This window comes from Mixophyes fleayi, chromosome 6 (assembly GCF_038048845.1).
Source record: "Mixophyes fleayi isolate aMixFle1 chromosome 6, aMixFle1.hap1, whole genome shotgun sequence".
In the NCBI taxonomy this organism is placed as follows: domain Eukaryota; kingdom Metazoa; phylum Chordata; class Amphibia; order Anura; family Limnodynastidae; genus Mixophyes; species Mixophyes fleayi.
In genome coordinates this window covers 181,793,053-181,802,356 of record NC_134407.1, presented here as the reverse complement: position 1 = coordinate 181,802,356, position 9,304 = coordinate 181,793,053, and the positions used below count along the sequence as shown (strand labels likewise).

The following is a 9,304-nucleotide window of genomic DNA, read 5'->3' as shown; positions in this document are numbered from 1 at the left end:
CGCAGAAGTGCCCCCAGTTCAAAATATGCCACATAGTAGTGCCCCCAGTTCATATTATGCCATAGATTAGTGCCCCCAGTTCATATTGTGCTACATAGTTGTGGCCACAAGTTGTGGCCACAATTCATATTATGCCTCATAGTTGTGCCCCCAGTTCTTATTATGCCACATAGTTGTTCCCCCAGTTCTTATTATGCCACAGAGTTGATCCCCCAGTTCTTATTATGCCACAGAGTTGATCCCCCAGTTCATATCATGCCATATAGTAGAGCCCCAAGTTCATATAATGCTACATTATTGTGCCCCAGTTTATATTATGCCACATAGTTGTGCTCCCAGTTCATGTTATGCCACATAGTAGAGTCCCAAATTCTTATTTTGCTACATAGCTGTGCCCCAAATTCATATAATTCCACATAGTTATACCCCAGTCCATATTATGCCTCATAGTCGTGCCCCAAATTCATATTATTATACATAGGTGTGCCCCCAGTTTAACTTCAAACTTACTACTACTTGCACCTTAGCTTTGGAGCCTGCACACAGGTCTGAGAGCTGGGACTGGGAGCTACTTCACTAGCAAGGACAAATGCAGGATTTGTAGAGGGGGGTTTCCACACCACGCCGCCAGTGGGTGTGACATGCATGCATGTGAGAGTGGATATAATTTTAGACAGTGCTGGGCTGCTCTCCAACTTTTACTATCCCCATCATATACACGGACAATGCAGTGCAGGCAGCTCTCCCTTTTTGTGCAAAGCTGTGTGAAACGTAACATACCTCCCAATTGTCCCTACAGTCAGGGCAAAGTCCTAAGTGTGTGAGAACAGTTGGCAGACTGAACTGCTCTCTCCTACCTGTTCTTGCTGCTTTCAATACTTGTTGCTGGTGCTCGCATCCTAAGCTCAGTTGCTGCTTGCCTAGATCCTGGAATGTCGGGGTCCTGTTTGGATAAAGGACAGGTATGTGATATAGAAGTCCCAGCAATGAGTAAACACAGTAGGCCTCCCTGCCTGATTCACATCAGGTTGCCCATCACTGATCTAGTCACTTCTGACATGTGAGGAGCAAAGCATTAGTGAGAGTTTTGTAGATGAGGGTGAGCAGCTTGAATTGAATATGGAAATATGGATAGCCAATGAAGGGATTTACAGAGTGGAGCAGCAGATGATGAGCTGTGGTAGTAGAAGGTTAATTTAGCTGCATCATTCAGGATAGATTGTAGAGGGAAAGTCGGGTTTGAGAAGACCAGTGAGGAAGAGGATACAGTAATCAAGGCAGGAGGTGCATAACTACAATCCACTTTTTTGTTTATTTTATCTTTTGTAATGTTTAGAATTTAAATAAAAATATTTGATTTAAAAATAAATAAATTGGGAGGAGGTAAAATAAAGGGAGAGGAAAGGTAAGGGAAATCTCTACATTTAAATATGAGAAAGTTCTGGGCTTGGGAGGTTCTAATGGCATGGACAGGGCCTATTAATCAGAGAGGTTACGTGCTTGATTTTGGGGTTCAACAAACAGCCATGGCATTCACACTTGATCATTTACTTGTTCCCTATCATGGATATTATATATGGGGCATAGCCTCTCTGGCCAAAAATATCAAAACGTTTTTAAGGACTAAGGTTATTTTTTTTTTTCCAATTTTTGGAACTTTGAATTACCACTAGTAACAGGAAAGTTCTGTTCACTTTCCTGGATCTTGGAGTGTTCACTTCAGTCAAGAGCAGGTTTGGCCAACCTGTGGCTCTCCAGGTGTTGTTCCAGCATGCCCTGCCAGCTATCTACTTGCAAAGCATGCTGGGGTTTGTAGTTTCACAACACCTGCAGAGTCACAGGTTGGCCATGACCTGTGGTGATTATGATGTAATGTGCTACTTTGTGACACCATCTCTATACCGAGGCTGAAAGCAGTACTGACCCTCTACCTGGAGGTGTGCAATTTTGAGCTGACTGTATAGATTCACGATTAAAAAAAGGAGGAAGGAGAAAGGCTGTGGGGACTGCAATATGACCTGCTGTCGGCAAGAGACAACCACCGGGCACAGTGAGAACTTCGTTCCTGGAGAACCTGCCGACACAGAGGACAATATCATGTAGCAGCCAGTAGATTTATTCCACCAGATCACAATCAAGGTGTATTATAATGGAGACCTCATCATCACACGTATTGACTCCAGCATGAACATTGATGGTCTCTGTAATGAGGTACGTGACATGTGCTCCTTTGGCAAGGACCAGATATTCACCATGAAGTGGAATGATAAAGAACAACATCCATATACTCTGTCCTCACAATTGGAGCTATAAATAGCTTTCCGGTTGTATGAAATATATAAAGCCTCTGAGCTGCCCATTCACATGTTCCGGCAACACTCCTGAGAGGCCTGGAATGCGGTGCCCTGTAGAGATCACGTCCGTCTATCGACGTGGAGCGAGAAAGTGGAGAAAAATCTACTACACAAACGGGCACGCTTTCTAAATATGCACAGACAGGATATGGGGGCTTGGGCACAAGTGTTACAAATGCTTGTACTGTAAGATAATGGTACATAAGAATTGAGACACATTTGTCAGCTCAGAGTGTGCGCAACATAAAACAGCTGAACCATCAGACGTGGCTTCTCATCAACATCCAGAAGGAGCTGCAGAGACAGTGATAAAGCCGCCTCCATACCAGTCTTGTAGGATTTCCACCCAGTCAGTGTTTTAGGAATTGGCACCTATGGAAAGGTGCTACTGGTATGGCTTAAGAAGACTGGAAACTTCTACGCTATGAAAGTGGTAAAGAAACAACTGCCTGATGATGACAATATGGACTGGGTGCAAACTGAGAAGAGTGTGCTCCAGCTAGGCTCAAACCACCCTTTCCTTGTTGGACTACACGCCAGCTTCCAGACCAAAACCAGACTCTTCTTTGTCATCGACTATGTGAACGGTGGAGATCTAACCTTTCCCATACAATGTCGAAGGAAGCTCTTTGAGAAACATACCAGCTTCTAGTCAGGTGAGGTCAGTCTTGCCTTAAACTTCCTGCACGAGTGAGGAATTATTCTTTGAGGCGTAAAGCCAGACAACATCCTATTAGATTCTCAAGGGTACATAAAGCTTGCAGACTTCGGCGTGTGCAAGGAAGGCTTGCAGCCTGGAGGAACAACTAGCTCGTTCTGTGGTACACCCCATAACCTTGCTCCGGAAATGTTGCAAGGCGAAGGCTATAGTTTCAGCGTGGACTGATGGGCGCTGGGGTTCATCATGTTTGAGATGCTGACGGGGTGGTTGCCATTCGACATTGCAGAGGAATCAGACATTCCAGACCAAAACGCAAACAATATTCTGTTCAAAGTTATACTAGAACAAGACCTTTGCATTCCCAAATCATTGGGAATGCAAAGTACTAAATGGATTCCTAAACAAAGAGCCAAAAGATCGTCTGGGCTGCCATCCACAGATGGGGTTATCTGACTTCTGGGCGCATGCGTTCTTCTGCAATATTGACTGGAACCTCATTGAACAAAAACTAGTGGTTCCCCCATTTAAACCCAAGGTCTGTGGAGAATTTGGATTGGAGAATTTTTATGCCGAGTACACAAGCCAGTCTATCCAGCTAATGCCTAATGAGGAGAATGTTGTCACGAAAGCCAGATAGTGGGAATGATCTCTGCTTGAGTGACACCTTACCCCCAGAGAGGTGTGGAGTCTAACGGAGGAGAGGTATTCAGGGATTCCCGCAAGGGAATATGGTCTTAACTGCTCTCAACCGCAGGTCGCGGTCCTCTAGAGGGGCGCAGAGCAGATAAAACGGAGAACCACCAAGTAACTGTAAGGCAGAATGGAATGTAGCCTCAGGTATATGGCGTTTCAGGAACTGGACGGATTCTGTGCGATGATCAGCAGAATAGCCACAAGTTTTGATAGCGGAATAGACTGAGCAAGTAGTACTGCGAATCGATGGGCTGCAGGACTCAGAAGGACTGAGCTAAACACAAGCGCAGTAATTCAGGAACAGGACGGATGTTGAGTGATGCAGTTTAGTCACAGGTCTTAACAGCAGAATAAGCTGAACGATGATGCTGTGAAGCGATGAGCTGCAGACCTCAGAAGGGTTGATGTATACACTAATGTAGGAATTCAGGAACAGGATGAATGCTGAGTAATGCAGTTTAGTAACTGGACTTAGCAGCGGATAGGCCGAACAGGCTAAACTGATGTAGCTGTGAAGCTATGAGCTGCAGAGAGCAGAAGCACTGAGATCCACACAGATGTTATAACGCTGGAGCAGGACCGATGATGGGCAATGCTCTGCAGCGGGGCCACAGGGCTTGACCGTGAAATAAGCCGAACAGGTAATGCTGTGAAGCCATGAACGGCAGAATCCATGAAGTCAGCAACAAAGGTAAGTATAACCACGAACAGGAGTCAGGTGATGCTTCCCATCAGGTAGGGAGACCTGATGATCTGACACTCATAGAAAGGAGAAAGCGAGGCTTAATGTGTGTATTGGTGCACTCTGGGAACTATAATGATATGTACATTTTATTGAAATTTAATTAAAAGTTATAAACTTTATTACAAATATGACAAAATTAGCGAAATATTAAAACTTGAAAATGGAAATGAAAACCTATAATGAAACAGTTAAAACTAGCAGAAAACAATGCTGCTATAGCCGCACCAGACAGCCCTCTAATGTGTATATTGTTAAATAATATAATCGTACCCTACTATTTAGTGATGGGTATAAAAAATAACCTTGTATTGTAAATAATAACGATTTACCCAAATAAGTAAATATAGATAGGGTATCATATAACTGAAAATCACATTCAGAATATTATAAATGTTAGGTTACATATTAATTCTACTAATATTAGAATGTCAAAAGGGTATAGATGTAGTTCATTGTGATTAGATCCAGCTTACTGGGAAAAGCGTGAAATCTATTAAATAAAAATCCTTCACCTCCTCAATTGAGATAGACATATAGGATGTCTCTAATCGGATACAGTAATCCTTCTGGGTTATTTGATATGGGAGATCCTATACTAGCGGAGCTAGGTTTTTCTAACCCACCTCCTTCTGTCATTTTCGTGATTTTTACGTGTTGGGTGAAACTCAAATAAAACACTTTAATAAATAGATGTACGTTGTGTCCATTTCTGTATTTTTCCATGTCATTATTTATATAGATAGATTGAGATTTGTAAGTTTGAGTACCGTTTTATGATAAAACAGGAAACTCTTTTTTTTCTTTTTCCCCTTTACCTCTAAAACTTTATTTGCTGCTGATATACAAGTTTTTTTTTCTAGATATATCTTGATATGTTTATAAAATGTACTGCTCCTCGAATGCCAATAGTATTCTGTTACGTGGAATAAATGCATCCTAGAGGTAGTTTTTAATGAAATAGGGGTTTTAGTCTCTTATCTTGGTTCCACGTTATTGTGAATCTACATCTTTCATGTAATCCTTCGTAGAATACAGGGGCACGGTTGATCAGATTAGCTATTATTTTAGCTCCTCTTAATAAGAACACTTAAATTCACAAACAAGAGGGTGAAGCCAATTACATTATGTGCAGGCGGTGAGGTTCTGTTTTAAGGAGATTGGGGATTAGCAACAACTTGTACTCAGATGTAAACACTGACAAGTTATCCCTGATGAAAGCATTTGTGTCAGTGTTGGCATTGTATTCCTCTGGAATCCCTGTCGGTGTACGTATCTATCTGGTGTTTGCAATCTGTAGCCTATTTTGCTTCGTATCCCAGGTTGTCACTTGTTTCTGGTGACAGAGCGATAAATATGGCTTTCCTCTGTGGATGTACAAAGATAATTTTAATTAATGCTGCACTTGTTGATCACGTAGTTGATCCATAGGGTACATTTCTAGGAATTATTTTGTGTATTATAGGTGTATATCAGCATTTTGTGTTGTTAATGACTCCCTGATGCTATCAAAATTCCTTTCTCCGACTTGTATGAATGATGCGCCCAATTCTTTAAAGCACACTATACATTTTCGGAAGCAGTTTTACATAGAAGTAACGTCCTTACTGTTTACAGCTCATCTGTCCTTTATTTAACATGTGTCTTCAATAGGCTAGGTCTGAATTTAAAATATAACTACAGTCTTTGGGGACAGATGTACAATTTAGGGGGGAATTCACCTTGAGCACCGTGGCTGCCAGCGCAGTCTCAGATGAGATTAATGTTACAACAACGGATCCTGAAGAATAGTTTCTGTAAATGGACGGAGAAATAAAGGGAATGTGTGAATCCCTAAGGAACAGCCTAGGTTATTCCTTTAATAACATACTGCATTCTATTTTGTAATTTCTGGATACAACATAATGAAGTAAGGTGGGTAAGCCTGCGCTATGATCTCTGATTATAAATGTCCTTGCATGTAAAATGGTGAACTGACTTCTTTGAAGTAAAAGTATATTCTATTTTTAAAACACTGGAAAATCTTTAAGGGACTGTAACCTCAATTGTATAGCACTGGGGGAATATGTAAACTAAAAGGAAATTGCTGGATCGCCTTTTGGATAAATTTGGCCAGGTCTAATTTAAAACTGAGCCTCATAGAAATGATTAGGGATGGATTTATACACATTGCAGTGTAGCTGTGTCATATCGGCTAATGATTGCTCCAACAATTCTATGCTTAACGGCCCAAATGTACCCTCAATAATAACCCCCCCCGCCTTCCCCGATGGACCTGCTGTAAACTCATACAGCCCACCCCCAATAATGTCATACATCCCTGGCCTCTAGGCCACACCCCCAAGATATTCTATTGCAAGAGGATTCTTGCACGGGAGAGTGGCTTATGGAGAAGAGAAGGTGATTAATGGAAACTGTACTGAATGGTCACTCTGCATGCAGACTAATCTCTATTGTGGAAACCGGGTAAAGTCCTGTAACCAAAATATTTTTTATAATGTTATCCCTTAATATTTACAGTAGACAAATAAGAAGTGAAAAAAAAAATTAGTGTTAGGGCCAAAGAGACTTTGTGAAAAGCCTTTTTGGAGATGAAGATTTGTAATGATAGTGACATCACACTTTTCCCACTGCACGCGGTGTTTGACTCATCTGAGCCCTGTATTACGTATGGGCAAATGTACATTTTCTACTAAACGGTGCTATTGTCCTATAGCCTGTAAGCTTGCGAGCAGGGCCCTCTTACCTCTCTCTCTGTATGTGTTACCCAGTATTGTCTTATCAATGTTTGTTCCCAATTGTAAAGCGCTACGGAATCTGCTGGCGCTGTATAGATAAATGTTGATGATGATGATGATGAGGTAATGAGCAGGTGAACCAGAGTTTTGGTAACTTCATGAATGAGGTATATTTTGGCAACGTTGCTGAAGAGACGGAGACAGGACTGTGAGAGGAACTGGATGTGAGGAGAGAAGCTGAAGATGGAGTCAATGGTGTAATAAGCATTGGAGATGTCAAGTTGTATAGGAAGGGGAAATGGCACTTTGACTATAAATAGGTCATTGAACACTTTACTAAGGGCAGTTTTGGTGGAGTGAAGAGGGTGGAAGCCAGTGGGAGAAGACAAAGTGGGTCAGACAACTGAAGACAATCCATTCTAGAATTTTGCAAGCTAAGGGGACAGAGAAATGGGCCAGTAGATGGAGGGAGAAAGGAACGATCAAAAGATGTTTTCTTGAGAATTGGGGAGATAACATCATGTTTGAAGGCAAATGGGAAGACACCAGTGGGAAGGGAAAGTTTGAAGAGGTGAACAAGTGGAGGTAGGTGTTTGGGGAGAGAGAGTGGAGAGCTTGAATGGAACAAGGTCAAAGGGCAGGTTGAGGAGAAGAATAAGAGAGGAGAGTGATGATCTCAGACTCCATTACATGCTTGAAGGAACTGAGAGTGGTGGGGGTGAGAGAGGTGGTGATGGATAAGGTGGGTGGAGGTGGATCTGGAAAGCAAAGAGTTAATGTTGGATAGTGTCTATTTTGTTTTTGAAGTAAGTAGCGACATCTTAAGTAGTGAGTGACAAGGGGGCAAGTTGTGGGGGAAGACAGAAAAGCGAGCTTTGCTAAGCAGTTAACACTGGTCATAGGATTGCAGTTTGGTATTTAGAAATGTAATGCTCCTTAGGTCGGAGGTGCATGACATTTGTTTGTGGGAGGAGCTATGAGTTCCACTATTGAGCAAGTGCCACAGAGGAACAGGTGTTTGAGATTGTGAAATACAAGCTCCTGAGCTTATTAGCAGTCAAATTCCTGGAGAGATGTCCTGAGATAGATAGAAGCTAGCAAAGTTATAGAAATATGGATCTCACGATAGATGTTTGAAGTCCGAGCAGGTGCTCATAACTATGAGTTGAGAATAGTGCAGAGTATCTCTAAACTAATCTGTTTGCAAGTCAAAGAGGTACTGTAATAAATTGTACTATAAATACAGTTGAGAATGTGTTAAGAGACAGTCAAAATCCAACCACAAAAGAGAGAACAAGTGCAAAGGTTATGTGTCAACAAGGAAAGAAACTCATCAAGTTTTGAATAGCATATTCAACCAGGTGTTACCAGGAGATTTAGGGGAAGCAAAAGACAATTATTACACAGTAGAACATGTGAAGTAGAGACAGTCCAATAACTCATGAGTTTATTAAGATTCTCCAGTGCCCATTATTTTCAACAGTGGTAACTGCTTCTCTTCACCTGCTGCATCTGCATGTGTAGACACCTGTCTGCTAAACGGAAAAGCAAGGCTATCCCCAATAAGCAGGAGACTGCAGAGGTGCTTGTTGAGGAGGTCAAAGCAGATTCCTGCTTTCGCAGATTATCCTGTAGAGGTTGTTGTGGCAGAAACAACGAGGCGCAGCCAAAGGCAGACTGAAGTGGGGCTAGAGGTCAAGACCAATATATGCTCCAAAGCCCAGTAAGAGGGGTCTACCTAGTCTCGATCGGTCCACCTGACACTCCGCACTGAACTTCTTAGCAACCATTTTGTACACCCCTTTCCGTTCTGACCTAGGAAAGAGACAGCACCAATTATTTGGGGAAGAGGTAGGAGAGAGAAGGGGAATGTCCAAGGTGTCAGGCTGGAGTAGGGTAACTGTACCTCACTCAGGTTGCCGACACAGGGCTACAGGTATTCACTGCAGGGAAGAATCCTGCATGAATACCTTACTTACCAGGGATGAGGGCCTAAACAAGAGCAAAACAGAACTAGGGACACTCACCATAAGGACACTGTCTCCTCTTGATTGTAGACTGTGGATAAAGATGGCCACCCACTCTATTGCCAGCTAACAATGCAGCACCCTGGTCC

General features: G+C 42.3%; 1 pseudogene; it reads left to right on the top strand.

The window, feature by feature from the left end:
• The first annotated feature begins 932 nt into the window (after positions 1 to 932).
• On the top strand, positions 933 to 3,652 carry LOC142095412 (protein kinase C iota type pseudogene; annotated as a pseudogene).
• Positions 3,653 to 9,304: the final 5,652 nt, after the last annotated feature.